This window comes from Taudactylus pleione, unplaced genomic scaffold (genome assembly GCF_031769625.1).
Source record: "Taudactylus pleione unplaced genomic scaffold, aTauple2 ptg000100l, whole genome shotgun sequence".
Classification (NCBI taxonomy): Eukaryota; Metazoa; Chordata; class Amphibia; order Anura; family Myobatrachidae; genus Taudactylus; species Taudactylus pleione.
This window is the reverse complement of record NW_028284502.1, coordinates 8,197,199-8,216,306: the sequence shown is the minus strand read 5'-3', so window position 1 is coordinate 8,216,306 and position 19,108 is coordinate 8,197,199. Positions and strand designations below refer to the sequence as shown.

General features: G+C 43.2%; 1 protein-coding gene across 2 annotated transcripts in view; it reads right to left on the bottom strand.

The window, feature by feature from the left end:
- METTL15 (methyltransferase 15, mitochondrial 12S rRNA N4-cytidine) overlaps positions 1-15,792 on the bottom strand; it is a 230,647-nt gene extending 214,855 nt beyond the window's left edge. The window contains exons 1-2 of one of the 2 annotated variants that reach the window (XM_088470478.1): positions 15,528-15,792; positions 8,243-8,371 (exon numbers count right to left, since the gene is read on the bottom strand). The gene's annotated coding sequence lies outside the window, so the exon portion shown is untranslated. The remainder of the gene's footprint in view (positions 1-8,242; positions 8,372-15,527) is intronic. The other variant, XM_088470477.1, reaches the window with a different exon arrangement.
- Between the last annotated feature and the right edge of the window lie 3,316 nt (positions 15,793-19,108).

Genomic DNA, 19,108 nt, shown 5'->3' with positions numbered 1-19,108 from the left:
GCTTTTATTAAGTGGTAACACTAAATAGGGAAAGATCAACAGGGTACCACACAGCATGGAAAATGCTTGTTCACATAATGTCTCCAGGAGAAATGTGTTCCCATTGTAGTCACATCACCCACTTCACTATCTACTGTCTGAATCATTTCTATAAAAGTCCACATATATAGACTATCATCCACAAATAAATAATTCTGTTATTACTACTATGGGCTCGATTCAACTCTGCACGCTGTTAGGTCGGGGAATACCGGTTCTCCCACCCCTCCTGCCTTAAACAGGGTGTTTAGTTGCAAGAACAGGCATTCTCTGACTAAACTTCCCGACGCGATGCTGTTTTCCCGGAGCTAAGGGCAGAAAGCAGCATCGCGCACTGTACTTTTGTCGGATTTCTGCTCGCACCCCTGGAAAGGTGCGAGAAGAAATCCTTAACAGCGCGCTGAATTGAACAGCGCCGGGAGCTCCCACCCGGCGCCATTTACTTCGCGATCAATAGATTCGAGCCCCGTGTATTGCTGCTATTTATTTTACATGCATGAAACTAGGAGAATTATTATTTCTTATAAGTAATGAAATTAGCCCACTTTGAACAATGAAATGGAAACAAAGAGAAATCCTATATGAAGGATCTATCCAAACAAGGGTCCACAGAGTAGCTTTTGTATTTATATTTCAGAGGAATAATTCAGAATAAAGTTTGCTTGGGATCCAGAAATACACCCGATTTGCCAGGTCCGCCCTTGTCTGCTGCGTAGCTTAAAAAAAACTGGGCAGGGCAGGCGTAAATATTGCCTCTGTCTATGGCAGGGGTGGGGAACCTTTATTTCACCGAGAGACATTTTGATATACTGTAAATAACATTATTTGCGAACCTGGTGCAGGCCACGCCCCCTCCGTGTGATGTCATACAGGGGCATGACCACAATCGCCGGTGATTACAGCAATGCCCGGAGCATCCCGAGGATGCTCCGGGGAGCTGTAAGGGCAGCAGTGTGAGGGTCTGAAGCATCCTAAGGACGCTCCAAGCGGCCCTGCTGCATAGATTTTGGCTGCAGAGGGCCATTCTAGGCTCCGAAAGCCAGACCAAATGGCCTCATACGGCCCCCGTCCTGCGGTTCCCCATCCCTGGTCTATGGGATGTCCTTTAAGACCCTGCTGAGGAATGCTTTGTTCATGCAAGGAATGTGTTGTACATCTACAACAAGCTACCTGCAGGAACAACACCGCCCTTCCCCGACCGAAAAAAAAGGACAAGGAGCACGACAGACCATATTGTCGGCAACTAATATTCTGCATTTATATCGAACGGCATTCCACCGAAAACTAAAAACTTTCCATTTTTGGTGAAATCAGTCTTAAATGTGAGGCTGGCAAATGACTACATAAAAATAAGTTGATGTTTTGATTTTAAAGTAAATTTACAATACTACTAATTGAAGAAGCGAATGGATGAAGGTGTTATGTTACGTTTAGAAGAAACAGATATTTACAGTGAAAGATAGGACTACCAACATTATTACTATGATCCCTGGTCACCTTCACCCATTAAAAAAAGTATTTTGTCAGAAAATTGTTACATAATACATTCATCCATCTCACCTGTTCCATTGTCTTCTTTTTCTTGCATTGTGCAGTTTAAAACATTTATTTTAGGGAGACTTTGTACAGTTTCAACAAATGTAAAGATGGTATAGCCCCACATTATAATTATTTAGAAGTGGGCTTGGGGGCGGTTTTGGGGGAAATAATCAGCCAGTTAAGTGGTTAAAGGATCTATTGCCAATGTCTTGGTGCCAGATACCACTGGACACCTTTAGAGGTCTTGAGGATACCATGTCTTGCCAGAACTGCACAAGGGGGACCTACACAATATTAGGCAGGTGGTTTTAATGTTATGGCTAATCGGTGTACAATACAGAGAACATTCTAGTAACAAAAAATAGAGACCAATATATAAAAAAAAAAAGCATTAAAGTAGCTGTATACAATTTGTGCCAGACTGTAGATAGACAAAGACAATGTCTAGATCGACCCCAGTTGTTAGACAGTCAATAGATCGACAGGTTTAGGTTTAGGCACTTAAGATGAGCCAGTGTCCAACGTCATTCCCTACCATCCAACGTCATTCCCTACCATCCAAGTGGGCATGGAGGGGGAATAAATCCATGTGGCGAGCGACGCGAGCCACCGTGCCCGCAGCGTGGCGAGCGAAGCGAACCCGTAAGGGGCCAAATGGTATTTACGAAAAAAAAAAACATTTAAAAAAATGTGGCGACCATTTTCGTGTCGACCTTTTCCATGTCGACCTTTTGTATCTGTCGGCCTTCTTACATGTCGACCTATAGTGTGTCGACATCTTGTACCTGTCAACCTTTTGTACCTGTCGATCTATTGACTGTCTAACAACTGGGGTAGATCTAGACATTGTCTAACTAATTTTTGTCTATCTCTTATACCACACCCGTAAACAATACATTCTATTATTACATTCTGCCCCCACTCATTTTGCAGTGTGTTAACCATTATTAATGACCTATTCCACCATCCTCCCCATTCATACTTCCCCAATACCATTCTCCACTTCAATCTAGTGCACTTTTCATTTTTTTAAATGATTTAGGGACCTGTGTCATAATTGGTAACAGTCCATACCGCAACTGACCTTTTTTTTTTTTTTTTTTTACACAAATATCCCAGCTATACAATGAATCTAACGAGCCAATCAGTATTCAGCCCTGAACCTCTGAGTCTAGGCTGATATTGGAAAATAGGGGGAAAGAAACGACGTAAGGTTTCCCCTACTTTCCAATAACCATCATTAAGCTGAACCAGCTGGGGGGTGGATAACGGGTCCCCTGCCATACCGTTAACCAGTCCCAAACTGGTCAGCCCACAACTGGCATCACTAGGATGTATGTACTGTACCCCACCACCAAAAAAAAAAATGGGGAACAAAAATTAGAAAAATAGGCCCCATTCTTAACTGCAAGTTACACTTCTATGAATTGTTCACTGTAACATATGAAGTGCACACAAGGCAGCTGCTTCGCCTGGTACTTTCACGGTGCTTCCGTTTGGGTTTATGCCTACAATTTAAAAGGGCAATGCTTTTAATAGCTAGCAAAATTAAGAGTTATGGTAAACTTAACTTTGTTAACTTTATTTCTTCGAAGTCCATAGGGCTAACATGGGGTGTGTGTGGTTGGAGTGATCCGGGCACCAAACAGTCAAAGCTTTAGCTCTCAGGATGCACCGGTCCTCCTCCACATATACCCCACCCCTAGCCACAGGATACCCCGCCCCCAGCCACAGGCACAGTTCTGTAAACAAGCCCAAGGCAGGAGCAAGAAAGAGGAGACAGAAGAACAATATACACAAGAAACACTGTCACAAAAGATGAGGGAATCAGTGACCAAGAGTAAAATACCCATTGAAGCCAGATGCGTCAGGGTGGGCGCCCTGTGAACATTTCAAAGAAATAGAGTTAACAAAAGTAAGTACCATAAAACTCTTAATTTCTTCTTCAGGGTCCATGGGGATTCACAGGGATACCGTGGGGATGTCCTAAAGCAGTCTCCCCTAAGGGCGGGATGCTCCTGAGCAGAAAGGAGAATCCGGTGCCGAAAGGAAGCATCCTAAGAGGCAAAGGTGTCAAAGGTGTAGAACCTAAGAAAGGTGTCGACGGAAGACCACTTGGCCGCCTTGCACAATTGTTCAGCAGAAGCGCCACATCGAACCACCCACGAGGGTCCCACAGACAGAGTAGAATTTGCTGTAACCCTGTTTGGAACAGGAAGATCGGCTTGCGTGTAGGCCTGAGAGTTTGCCATGCGGAGCCATTGAGTCAGGGTCTATTTGTTAGCTGGCCAGCCTCGCTTGTGAAAGCCATACAACACAAATAGAGAATCTGATTTCCTAAAGGAATTAGTATGATTCACATCGATTTGAAGAGCACGAACCACATCCAGAGAGGCTCCTCCTGCAGAGAGATCCGAGGACTGAACCACAATCTCTTCATTTAAATGGAACCGGGATACCAAATTTAGGGAGGTAACCAGCCCGGGTACGGAGGACAGCTCTGTCTGGATGAAAGATAAAAAAGGGGGAGCGACAGGAGAGCGCTGCCAAATCAGATACCCTGCGGGCAGAGGAGTTGGCGAGGAGAAAGAGAGTCTTCGCTGTCTGCCACATGAGGCCTACTGAGTCTAGAGGTTCAAATGGAGGAGCCTGTACAGCCCTGAGAACCAATGACAAATCCCACAAGGCCACTGGAGGGACAAAGGGAAATTGAAGGTGGAGAACATCCTGAAAGAATATTTTAACATCAAGCAGGGGAGCGATCCTTCGCTGGAACCAGACTGACAGTGCAGAAACCCTTTAAGGGAGGCCAAGGTCTAACCCAGCCTGGAGATAGGCAAGCACACGGGAAACCCTAAAAACCGTAGGGTCATAGACTCTGGGGGAGCACCATTGAAAGTAAGAGTGCCAAACTCTGTAATAGATGCGGGCTGTGGAAGGCTTACTTGCCCTAAGCATTGTCTGTACCACAGAGCGAGAGAAACCCTTGGTTTTTAAGAGGGATGACTCAAGAGCCACGCTGTCAAAAATAGACGAGGTAGCACCGATTGCAGGCAAGGACCTTGCGCTAATACAGTAGATCCGGCCATAGAGGAAGTGGAAAAGGAGTGTCTATGGAGAGACTCCTTAGGTCGGTGAACCAATGGCGCCTGGGCCAGGCTGGGGCTATTAGTAACACAATTCCGCCTTCTTGCTTGAACTTTCACAGAACCCACGGGAGGAGGGAGATTGGAGGAAAGAGGTATGCGAGATTGAAGTCCCACCTCACTGCCTGAGCTTCCACGAAGGCAGCTGAGGGGTAACTGGTCCTAGGCCCGTACCTGGGGACCTTGTGGTTGTGACGTGAGGCCCATGTCTAGCAGGCCCCATTTGTCCACCAGGAGTTGAAATACATCCGGGTGGATAGCCCACTCTCCGAAGTGTATGTCCTGACGGCTTAGGAAGTCCGCGGACTCCAGGGATGAACACTGCCGGACTGCCGGAGAGGACATTCGGCCCAGACCAGGATGTGTGCTACTTCCCGCATGGCTGACCAACTTTGCTGGATATGGAACAGCCTGCCCCAGATAAGATCTTGTGCCAGAGCGAGCGCTCTGTACACTGCTCGCAGCTCTAGAATGTTTATGGGCAGGCGAATTTCCTGGGTTCTCCATCATCCCTGAAAGGTATTATGACTGGTTACCGTGCCCCATCCATGAAGGCTGGCATCTGTAGCGAGAAGTTCCCAATTTGGAATCCAGAAGGGATGTCTGTAGCCACCATGAGAGGGAAAGCCAAACCTCCAGAGAGAAGAGGATTGTCTGTGACCGGATAAGACGATACTGCCCGTTCCAGAGGGAGTGAATCAGTTGAAGGGGCCTGGAGTGGAACTGGGCGTATTCCACCATAATGAAGGTGGATACCATGGACCCCAGGACCTGCATTGCTGAGTGAATGGATACCTTCCAATTGTGGATCAAGTTGCGGACACGCAAGTGCAGTGCCAAAATTTTGTCCACTGGCAGAAAGTTCCTTCATATTCGAGGAGTGCCCCCAGATGTACCATGCTCTGTGTCAGGAGATAGGGAGGACTTTTTCCAATTGATGAGCAAGCCGTGTGCTTGCAGGGAGTCCACAGCCAGCTGAAGATGACGTAACACAACCGGTGAATGTGTAAGAGGTCGTCTAGGTATGGCAAGATTCTGACTCCCTGGCGCCTGAGGTGGGCCACCATAACTGCCATTATTTTGGTAAAGACCTGAGGGGCTGTTGACAGACCAAAAGGCAGAGACCGAAATGGGTAATGTTGCTGCAGGACAGCAAACCATACGAACCTTTGGTGGGTTGGAATAATAGGCACATGCAGGTATGCATCCTGAATGTCCCGAGAAACCATGAAATCCCCAGGCTCCAATGCTAGTACAATTGATTGTAGAGTTTCCATGCGAAACTTGGGCACTCGGATAAATTTGTTGAGGCATTTGAGATTCAAAATAGGCCGATGAGAACCATACGACTTCTGAATAATAAAAAGAGTGGAATAAAAACCGGTTCCTCGCTGAGCCGAAGAAACCCGGTGTTATCACACCTGAATGCAGCAGGGAGTGAATGGCTTCCTGGAAGGCCAGGGCCTTGATGGGGACTGATGGGGGACATGTACAAAAAAATAGCTGGGGAGGATGCCTCAGGAAGGTGAAGGCGTACCCTTTAGAGATCACTTCTCAGACCCAGGCATCTGTTGTTTGACGCCAAGAGTCAAAAAATTTAAGAAGTCGGCCTCCCACTCTAGGATGGAGGCCCTCCCCATCAGGCATAGGGTTTGTCATCAGACTTGGAAGCTGAACGTCTGGCCGACCAAGACTGCTTGGATAGTGTTTTGGTGGTCCTGCGAGAACTAGACTGCCTGGGAAAAGGCTGTCCTCTTGCCTTACCCTGGGGGCGAAAGGAACGAGAAGAGGATGGCTTAGGCTTAGGGACAGCTGCTGATGGCAGAAAGGCAGATTTTGAGGCTTCCACGGTAGCCACGATTTTGTCCAACTCTGCACCGAACAGCCTGTCTCCATAGAAGGGTAAGGATTAGAGTGCCTTCTAGGATCCCATGTCCACTTTTCAGGACTGTATAAACAAAAAAATAAAAAATAAATAAATAAAACAAACAAACTCATAAAAATAAAGCTTGGGGCTGCCAGAGCAGTCCTCCTCTCTAAAGGTGCGACTGGTCCTGCCGGCACCAAAAGTAAAACTGTCTGCCTGTGGCTGGGGTCTATGTGGCGGAGGACCGATGCTCCCTGGGAGCTAAAGCTTTGACTGTTTGGTGCCCGGATCACTCCAACCACACACACCCCATGTTATCCCTGTGGATCCCTATGGACACTGAAGAAGAATGTATTGCCCTATTAAATTTCAACCATAAACAGGTTTGGTAGCACCAGGTTTTACATCTCAACCCTTAGTAAAAAATCCCCTTGGAACTATTTATGCAGTGGAAATCTTGTAAGTTGCTTTTCATTTTTATCTTTATAGACTTATATACATGTATTGCTTATCTAGCACAGTGTAGTGTGCCCAAGATGGCTGCCTTGCCTGTTGCACTCTTTTGTAAGATGAACAATGCGTGGTTCTGATGATTTTTTTTATATCACCTAGTATTTTGTATCTTTCCATTGTGTCATCTCTGCTTGGCATTGCCTATTCTGCCCATCATAAATCTATGTAGTGCACCTAGAATATCTGCCTCGTCCTGAAGCTTCATGGTAAAAATAATAATCTTTAAACTGATGACCTAAAATGGCTGCCTCACCTCTGTATTATGTTCATGGTTTCTGTATTTTCTGCAAATCTAAGCGACTGTATTATGTTAATGGTTTTCGTATTATATGCACATCTAAAGAACCTTGAGTCCTATTGTAGAAAAGTGCTATATAAATAATGTTATTATTGGTATTTGTGACAAACAAAAAAGAGACCTATACAAAACACAGAGCATTCTAGCAGCAGATATATACAATACAGATACCATTATACAATACAGACAGCTTAAATATTTTACATTAGAAGTTTTAGTCAGGCGCCATCATAAAGGTTCAAGTGAAGAGTATACTGATTTTTTTCTTTAGACATTTATAAAGTTTTATATTCTAAAATCAGATAATATTGGAGTTTTCCTTCCTCACTCAGACAGAAATTTATTCAATCTCATAATTCCATTTATCCCAATAAACATGCTGGGTTTCCATTCCTGGTTAAGCAAAAACTGTACAGTGTCTGTATCAAAGACATCATTTCTGCAAGCCCCATTTGATAGGGAATAGGTTAAAAAAAGAAAGCACATAAATAGGCTAATAAATTAAATTACTAAAGAAAAGTTAACAGCAGAAATTCAATTATACATTTACAATTAGGATTTAACAGTAGACAGTGAGTCATCTTTCTCTTTCATTCGAGAATATGTAGCTAGGGGATATGCATATTTTTAAAGCAATATAAGAAACTAGCAGTGAAAGATAATTACTATTAACCCTCATAGGTTACACAAGAACTCTTGACTTATATAATGCATGGTTGGTACCTTCAGTCTTGTCTTGGACATGTGCAGCAGAAAAAACAGGTCACGTCACCCATCTCAGCCTCACACTTGTGACATTTCACTAATGGTTTTCCCTGCAAGGGTTTATTTATGTCTTACCTAAGCCACAGATTAATTAGTAATAGAGCTTGCCCCTCATACTTAATACAGCCAGGGAGGGCCAATGCAGGAGTATCTGAACGTCATGCTGGGGTCCAGGTTTGGAGGTTGGTGCATCTGTGTAGCGATCTGAAACAGACATGTAAGGCACTAACTAGGGTGCATGTCTTGCTACAGAGAAGCACACCAACTATTGCAACAATTGTGAGTAACCAATAGGCACTATGCACTTTTAGATGTCCAAGGAGAATGCTATGCAAGTATTTTATGTTCTTTTTATATGTTAGGTCAGCCAGGATGTGCAGATTCTCATAGTTTCAGTGTATGACCTTGCCCGATATCAGCCTTCATTTCCCAAACTGTTGTACAGGATAGGCTATCGAGGTTTAAGCAGAATCTGCCTACCGTAACCGGCAGATAAATGCGCAGTGCGAGGTGCCGAATGGTAACTTGTGTTAAACTGAACCTGCCTCATGTTCTTTTTAAGCTTACAGATATAACATATAGCAAGAATTGCACACAGTAGAGACTGACTTTACTGTAAAAATTTTCAATATTAAAAATAGAGGATGCAGTCAGGATACCGGTGGGCGCTATCCCACACGCTGAATTCTCGACACTTACATCCCGACATGGGGCTAAAGCCCCTTAAAAAGTGGGAGGCACATATAGAAACCGTTGTAATTCCTACACCGTTCACCTGATTTGGATGTAATTACCCTCAAATTAAATCTGAAAGTCTGCAGTTAAAGCACATCTCATTTGTTTCATTTCAAAGCCATTGTGGTGGTGAATAGAGGCCAAAATATGTAAATTCTGTCAATGTCCCAATATTTATGCACCTGACTATATGTTCTCTGCCAAATGATTAAAATCTTATTTCCTGTAGTTAATTGATCAGCGTTTAAAGTATACCCAGCAAAATAATTGGCAAAATCGTTAAAAAATATAAAGGATTATTGAAAAATAAATACTATGGGGTATATGTAAGCCTGCGACAGGCAGGCATCGGCGAGTCCACCCAATGCTTTAAAGGAATCGGTATGAAATACCGTCATACTTAAGCCCGGCGGATGTAATAACGACGCAGGTAGGCAGAAAGCTGAAAATCCCCACTAAGGTAAGTTCTAACCCTCTCTTCTCCCCCATAACACTAATCCTCTCTTAGGGGTACCTAACCTCCCCCCTAGTGCCTAACCATAACCTCCCCCCAGGAGTGCCTAAACCTAACCCCCCCCATCCCGCACCCTAAACCTAACCCTCCTAGGAGAGTGCCTAACCCTAACCTCCCAAGCAATTTTGTGAAAGTAAATTCACAGCATAAAACCTGCATACATCGTGGCTTATTTCTACAATGTGTGCACCTGTGAAATCCAACTAGAAATGGCAATTCGTAAGCATTGCTGTGATGTTGTATAATTCTGCAAAAAGCAACCTGGGAAAAGTGCATGATAAAGTTGGGAACATTAGCCTAATCACCAAAAAAGTAAGAACTGAGATAGCAGGACCATGTAGAAGACTGTTACTGCTTACTTGCCAACTGTCCCCGATTGTCAGGGAGACTCCCTGACATAGTAGTAATCTCCCTGAAAAAGTCTAGAAATCTCCCTGATTGCACCTTACCACCCATTATGTAGCGGTTATATACTTGGGAAAAAATATAAATCAGAGATCTATACATCAGATTGTATAATTGGTGTCATTTCCCTGCACTGGTTATAAGGCACAATGATCCTTATAGCTAATAAGGTTTCTCTTGGCACTTCTAGGGAACCCCCTTGTAAAACACAATGCATGAGCAAGCTCTGAAAAGTATCAGTGTGTATTCTTACTAACTGCTAAAGGGCTCATTTACATTGGGATGTATGACACGTCTCTCAGATATAGCAGTACACATCCAGTTTAACGCACATTCATAGGTGTTGCTTTCACAATCTCCCTGAAACGCTTTTTCAAAAGTAGGCAAGTATGTGTTACAGGCCTTAAGCACAGTATTGGAGCTTCTTAAAAGGTGTCAAATGGTTGATTAGTATAAATATTTTTTTTATTTAATCAGCGTTCCCGCTAGGCTGTTTTAGCGGGGCGCCACGCCCTGCTCGATTTCTAAAGGGCAGAATGCCCCCTGCCCTTTTGGCGCCGCCCTGCTAAAACATCATATCGGGTGCCGTCCCCACCCACAAGCCGTAGTGTCCCACGGGTGGGAAAAATAGCGGTGCATCGATCACCGCAGGTGAATAGATGCCGTGCGCATGTGCACATTATCTATTCACATAGAGAGAACTTGGGGGCAGCCCGGCATGTCCGTAAGTGCTGGCCACGCCCCAAAGAGTGATGAAAATGGAGAACACCTTAAAGACGCCCCCTTTTCTCATGACCACGCCCCTTTTTTGGGAACGCATGATAGAGTGTCCTTTCTAGGTCTGGTGCCAGACCTAGAGTGATCACTATTAATGGTGGAAAAATTATAACCAGAAAGTGTTTTTCAGCAAATGAAAATCTTTACAGTATTTTGGGGTACAGGAAACGGATTTAATGTGATTTTTCAGTGTTTTTAAACAAGCTTTAAGTTCAAAAACTCTTCTCGCATCAATACAACTCAACATACCTGTCCCACATCATTTCAAATTTGAGCTTTTTAGAGCAAATCACCTGAAAACTGGTATGTCTTTGCCAAATTATACAATTTAAACCCCTGAAAGTGCATTATTATTATTCAGTGGAAGGCGTGTAACAAAGGTGCTGCATTGTATGATTGGGAAAATGGTACAGGAATTTAGAATAGAATTGCAAATGAAAACCGCTGTGCAATTTTTCTGTGGAAACGGATCGCAGGACCCACGTCACTATAACTGAACAGGCGAATGTTGGTGCTTCAATTACTCTGTGCCCATAAGAAAGATGTTGCCCTCTACAGCTTTAAATGGTCTTTATTATGGATTTTTATTCGGTGTGTTCTGCACAGAAATCAGGATAATAGTTCAAACTTATAAAATAACGTTCATTTGCCAACTGACACAAAGTCTCCGGCCAGACCATATCCTAGACAAGGAATTTACAAATTGAAAATATTACACTTAAATGTTAGCAAAACAAAAAAAAAAAACTTGGCTTCATTTTCAAACAGTTTCCAAACTGGTTGCAGTATTAATCACCTCTCCAATTAACCAGCATCAAACAGGACGTCAAGGAAATGAGCAGACAAATGAATTAATGAATTCAGAAGAGAGAGAATGGATTTTCTGGCGCTGGCATGATTCACTACCTAGCAGCAAAGCAAAAGTCACACCTTTTAATTATATATAAAATGTACTATGAAACATGAATTATTCACGTTTTTGGCAGGTCGGAATGCATGATGCACAAGTCATTATTTTATATTGCTGCTGTTTATTAAATATCATTCAGGTTTTAGATGCAAGTGAAAAAGAAATTAAATCTGCTCTTGCAAATATGTGTGTGTGTGGAGAGTGAGAGGGCTGCGTCTGAGAAATACAGCACAGAGACCCATTGACAGCTAAGCCCAACTTGTTTGGAAATTCATCTGCAAAGTGGGAACTATTAGCTGCTGTGCTCTATACTGCATATGCCACCCCCATATCTCAATTTATAGCTCAAATACCAAACTTCCGTTCATTAACAAAGCTAGCAAACAGCATTTGTATTGCTTCACCTCACTCCCACTTACTGCAGCAAACCAATTACTCAATTTCATTATTTTGTATTTTGGCATGTATTAAAGTTCTGCATAGTATCGACAACTTGTAGAACTGTCTAGACTCCACTAACAAGTGTAATGTAGCACTGCAGTCTCTCTCCAAACTCCAGCCCTCAGGGACCTCTAACGCTGGGCATCCACTATACAATTTTCTGTCAGATATCTGTCCAATCTGGCTGGTTGGATTGAAAACCTGGTAATGTATGGGAGCAAATGACAATCGACCATTTAGTCACAAACACTGGAAAATAGCCAAAAATGGTCGTTCAGACAAATTGGTTAAAACACACAAATTAACCAATTTGAACAATTTTTTGTCCTTTTTTCAGTGTTTAAAACCATATGATCTACTGTCATTTGCTCCCATACATTACCAGGTTTTCAATCCAACCAGCCAGATTGGACAGATATCTGACAGAAAATTGTATAGTGAATGCCCATCTTGAAAGTGCAAAACACACCTGTGCTTCAGCTAGGACATCTAGAAAATGTGAACTGCTAATGAAGCATGTAGATCAGTGTTTCTCAACTCGAGTCCTCATGTAACCCAAACAGGTCAGGTTTCCCCTAGCGTTCTTTAATCATGCAGATGTGAGTCAGTAATTATACACCATCTGTTTCCACAGACAGAAATCCTTAAAACATGACCTGTTTGGGGTAATTGAGGCAGATGATGCAAACAAGGAACTAGTGCCAAGTCCCTCATATTTCACAAATCACTATGGGTGTACATAAGGCCAACGTTCCACCTCTTTCTGGAAGAGAGTGACAACATATGCAAGACTTGTTTTTTGTTTTGTTTTTTACATACAATAGAGCTTTGCCCCAAAACTGGACACAAAGAGCGATTATAAATGTAATTACCATATTTGTGTGCTCCACCTCCATCTCACGGCACTGGTAGGGGAAGAGGCTACACAAAGCAACAGAGAGGGGGGCAAAAATGGGGGAAATTGGCCTCTTCTTCTTGCCCGTTTACCATAGTATATACCTAAGGCATTAGGGTATATATAGAAAACTGTTCATTGTGGTGTAATATTACTATGTCCCCACTTTTTCACCTCAGAAGTAATCTGACGTTGCCATTTTTACGTCACGCTATGACACGTTTGTATGAAGCCGAATTTACATTATGTCATACACAGTCAATAAATCTAAAAATACACTCTTAAAAGATTTGGCTGCACACTATTTATATATATATATAAAAACATTTCTTGCTACAGTATTATTACAGCTAAACTTATATTTAACCAGAGGGAACCACAAACTCTTTATTGCTGTTCAGACAGGTCACCATTGTCAAGTATAATTACCCTTATACGGTGGTGGGCAGGGAATATCTGACCTGTGGGATGTTGCCATAATATTGTATTATTTTTTGCAGTAATTTGCAGACTAGTTTTATGATATCTCTAGATAGCTGTGTGTTGTTACCCCCTGACCGATACATACACATTTGCCAAGCATCTAATACCTGTAATAACCCTCCCCAAACATGATTTACTTTGAACCCGCACTTATAGACAGGATTGCTAACTGCATTAAATGTACTGATTGTAGTTGAAATATATATTTTATTTATTAACAATTGTATAACGGACACATATTACGCGGTGCTCTATAAATAATACTTGGTCATTCACATCAGTCCCTGTCCCAGTGGAGCTTACAAGCTATATTCCCTACCACAGGGACACACATACATACTAGAGTTTATTTTTGTCAGAAGCCAATGAAACTACCAGTATACTTTTGAAGGTAAGCCATATTAAAGGCTGGGTACGGGATCCTGGCGGTCAGATTCCCAACGCCGGCAACCTGAGAGGGTTAGGATACCGACACCTGTCAGTCGGTATCCTAATCCTCCCCCCCCCAGTGCCTGAACCTAACCTTCTCCTGCCCGCACCCCAAACCTAACCCTCCTACTAGTGCCTAACACTAACCCTCCCCCTAACCCCACTACATATCTTTTGGATTCCGGCAGTCAGGACTCCATCAGTGGGATTCTGACAGGTCTCGGGCTCCCGGTGTCAGCATTCTGTGCTCCAGAATCTCCACGGTTGGGATTGTGACCGCATCCCAAACACGTGTGGAACTTACAAACTCCTCACAGATAAGAACATAGTTGGAATGAAACCCATGACCAAATGTTGTGAGACTCCAATGCTATTCATTATACCACCGCGCCACTGGCAGGGAAAAAAGGGGTCCGATATAATACACACAGAAAACAACACATTGGGGTATATATTTACTAAAGTTCTGGATTTCAGAAGTGGAGATGTTGCAGATAGCAACCAATCAGGTTCTAGCCATTATCTACTAGAAGGTGCTACATAAATGTTAAGTAGAATCTGATTGGTTGCTATGGGCAAATTCTCCACTTCTAAAAACCCGCACCTTATTAAAGATACGTTGATAAGAAAGAGCGGGCTGTAAAGTGCTTATTTCAAGTCGTCCTGAGTGCCGCTGGGTGGAATTCTATAGATAGATAGATATATGATAGAATAGATAGATATATGATAGGATAGATAGAACATAGATATATAGATATATGATAGGATATAGATGATATATAGATAGATATATGATAGATATATGATAGAATAGATTGATATATGATAGGATAGATAGATAGATATAGATAGATAGAACATAGATATATGATAGGATAGATAGATGATATATAGATAAATATATGATTGATAGACTATTGAATCTGGCTTCAGTGTCTTACATATAATTCATGTTGTTCATTATGTGATTGTTACAGTGCTGATTGCTATGTACTGATGTAGTGTACTGATGTAGATATATGATAGGATATATAGATATATGATAGGATAGATAGATAGAACATAGATAGATATGATAGGATCGATAGATATATGATAGGATATATAGATATATATGATAGGATAGATACGTTGATAAGAAAGAGCGGGCTGTAAAGTGCTTATTTCAAGTCGTCCTGAGTGCCGCTGGGTGGAATTCTATAGATAGATAGATATATGATAGAATAGATAGATATATGATAGGATAGATAGATATATGATAGGATAGATAGAACTTAGATATATAGATAGATATATGATAGGATAGATAGATATATGATAGGATAGATAGATAGATAGATAGATAGATAGATAGATAGATAGATAGATATATGATAGAATAGATATATATATATGATAGGATAGATAGATATAGATAGATAGAACATAGATAGATATATGATAGGATAGATAGAACAGATATATAGATATATGATAGGATATAGATGATATATAGATAGATATATGATAGAATAGATTGATATATGATAGGATAGATAGATATAGATAGATAGAACATAGATATATGATAGGATAGATGATATATAGATAAATATATGATTGATAGACTATTGAATCTGGCTTCAGTGTCTTACATATAATTCATGTTGTTCATTATGTGATTGTTACAGTGCTGATTGCTATGTACTGATGTAGTGCTTGTACTAACAGTACAATAGTATGTAAATTACTGTAGACGAGTACCTGCTACTAAGAACAAGCACCCACTTACTATTGTACGGCACACACACACTGGCCGCTGGATACTGTGTAGCCTCCTATAATACTGTTGTGTCTGCAGCTGCTGGAGAGACCGGAAGTATCTTACTGCAGAAACGCTTCCAGCGGCGTTCACTGTTATACAAACCCCACACAACAAGCGCCCTGCACATTCAGTTCCGGTTGGGAGACAGGCGGCGTCGGTGTGTGCTCGGTGTCAGGACAATTACTGTACCAGCATTCTGTCCTCCTAAGCTTCTTCTTCTTGTGTTAAGGGTATGCTGGTAGGTCACATAGGTACCCACACCTGGGTTACATATAATGGGCCTCATTTATCAACGAGTAGTTGCCTATAATAAATGGTGCTCCAGCCAATCAGCTCCCAACTGTCATTTTTCGAACAAGTGACAGTTGGAAGTGATTGGCTGGAGCACCATTATCATACACAGTGAGTTTTATCCCTCGTTGCATATGATAAAGCTGGTTACACACTAGACAGTATGTGGGCCGACATATCGTCCACATTGGCCAGTGTGTACCCACTATGTCGCTGACAAAGCGCGCTTCCACACGTCGGGGCAATTTCGTTAGCACATTGTGTAGTGTGTATTCGGCTTAAAACTCATCGATAAATGAGGCCCACTGTAAGCAGAGGTGTAGCATGGAGCCATGGTGCCCAAAGCATGCCATAGCTGCGCCCGCTCCCTACTGGATTTTGGTCAAGTGGGCGTGGTAAGCATGAGAGACTAATTTTAAAAAAATCAAATGGTCTACACCTTACCTACTCTCCTGGAATGGCCGGAAGGCTCCCGAAAATTGGGTGGAGCTCCAGGCTTCCCGGAAAAGCGGGCAAGTCACCCACATCCCTTTCACCCGCTCGCATCCTCCTCCAGCTGCTTGCATCCCCCCCTGTGGCCACCCACTTACAGAGCACAAGTAGGCGGTCCGGGGGGGAGAGGGGCTGGTGATGTGATTTGTGCTGAATTGCGTCATTGTAGCCGTCCCTTGCTATACAATATCTGTTTTCCCAGCACTGTATAGTGGGGGGTTGGGCCACAATGATGCGATCGTGCCACCATTCCCCCTGCACAGCCCACCGTTCTGTCCGCAAAGTCGGTAAGTATGATCTACAGAGACTGTCTTTTGCTAAATGCACCCTTTATAAAAGCACCACGTGCCACTCTCATCTCGCCCCTGTCCTCTCTACACCTCTCCCTGTGACTTTCTTTACCCCACCTCTCTCTGCCGTCTGCTATGTGTCACACGTGACCCTCCTTTACTTGTTTCTGTCCGGGGGGGAGGGCACAATGACCGACGTCAGTAGCTACCCTGCCTACTTACTGAGATGAGGGGAGCCAGCGAGCCCCGCCTCCAGCAGTTACACACAGTACACTCAACCACCTAGTCTCTATCTCATTGTCGCACACACTGACTGTTGTCAGTGTGTGATGCGCGACTTGCACAATAGCGATCGGATGATCAGGGTGCAAGTCTTATGACTTTTAAATGACCCACACTGACAACAGCCTGTGTCTGTGTGTGTGTTCTCCGCTGTCACTTGCATGGTCCAGAAGGAATAGCTGGATTATAATTTTATGGAGTCCTAGCCAAATTAAAGATTCAGGGCCCCTCCACCTTTGATCCGCCTTTGCATTGTCAGTATAGCCCAGCCTGTATAATTTTACAGACATTTACCCTATTGGTGTGAGCTTCTATTTGTGCCCCCTTCTGCCTGTTTGTGCCCTTTATTTATCTCTGTGCCTTTATGGGTGCTCCCTTTCTTCCTCTGTGCCTCTCTGTACCCCCTATTTCTCTCTCTACCTTTATCGGTGCTCCCTTTCTGCCCAGGGGCGGGCTTGGCTGGGGGGCAGGGTGCCATCTGCCTCCCCGAGCTGGCACAATGTTGCTGCTTGGGGCCGCAGACGCAGTGTGCATGCGCATAGAATGTGGCCTGGAGATGTGACAAAACATTGGAAAGGTCAGAGGGAGATATACAAGGGCTGATTGAAAGTAATGAGACTGCCTCTGTTTTTCTGTCTCAGGTTGACGTGGCAACTCTATGCTGGTTATTGTGAAGCTCATACATCCATGTGTCTAAACCTGCGGTTGGACTGCCGTAGTCGTCTTTGTTTGTTCACAGCGAGTGGAAGATCTTTGTACGTTTCGTCATGGCGGATGAGGAAGATGTATCTGAGAGATTAGGTCAGAGATGTGTGAGTGATGGCAGTCTTTTGCTCACAGCATGTCTTCCCAGCATGATGGCACACAGGCGGCACGCCAGAGTTCCCTCTTAAACAACAGTATGGGCCAGCCATGTTGGACTCTGTCATCTGACGCTCTTCCTCCACTCAGAGCGCTGCTCCCAGACCAGCTGATTGCAGCAGCCAATCCCTGGGGATCCTCCCCTATAAATTCCAGTACAACGTTGCTTCTTGAGGAAGTTACAGCTCAGTGCTGACATCACAGGTACTCTGTATCTGAACAGTCCCAGGGATTTATTCAGCTTCAGATGGAATTGCAAAGCTGCTTTGCAATTCCGGCTGTGCAGATATGGTAATGCACAGGAGGCATCACGCCTCCTGCTGCATTACTTATCCGAGCTGCGTTGTCCAACGCAGCATTGGATAATCTGCGGAACATCGGCTGGCTACGGTTATTGCGCAGTTTCCCAATCATCAGGAATCTGCGTTCAGCAGTACGCTGAATGAGGGCCCCCAGTCCGTTATATCAAGTTCCTAGATCTGGTAAACACGTCTCCTATACAATCTTGCACAAGAGTCTGCTTTTTACCACATAGGCCTGTATTCAATTTGGGAGTGAAAAGTCCGTGCTGGACTTTTCGCTCCACATCGGAGCTTTTCCTGGGATAAAGTATCGGTCGCGTGCCCGCTTAATCCACGTATTCAATTTAAAATCAGCGAAACGGGACCCAGCGAATTGGGTTTCTACAAAAAAAAACGGGAATTTTCGGTAAATAACTGTAAACCCCCCTAAAGATATCCAGACATGGGGGATCACTATGGGTACCCCCGTTTTTGCCTGCAAAAGAAAGTCTAGTTTTTAAATAGCCGCGGCAGATGTTTTTTTCCCGACATTGAAAAAGTGATGCAGAAGAGCACTTAGGTTATTTTTTGGTCCCATCAAATTTGGGGTACATGAAAATGGGTACTAGCATATTTTTAAGTCCCTAAAGTAATTTTTAAAAATTCTGCAAAAATGCACCTGCCGCTAATAGCCTATTCTAGAAAACACCTGCCGCATATTTGCAGAACGCCCCTGAACCAATTTCCCTATTTTTAAACACTGTTTCCACTTTTTTTTTTTACACCCCAAATTTTTAATTCTTTTTTTGGGGTGTCCCTATTTTTTTTATTACTTTTTTTGACACAGTGTAAATGACATTCCCAGAGGTGCAGGCTATTTTTTTTAAGCCTGCACCCCTAAACCCCAATTCTGCACTTTTTTTCGCCATGTAAAACATGGTGAAAACTTATCCCCTTTTTTTTCAAAGACTTTTTGAACCTGCGGAAAGTCTTTGAAATTGAATATGGGGATAATTGAAATAGGTGAAAATGACCGACTTTTTGCAGCCTA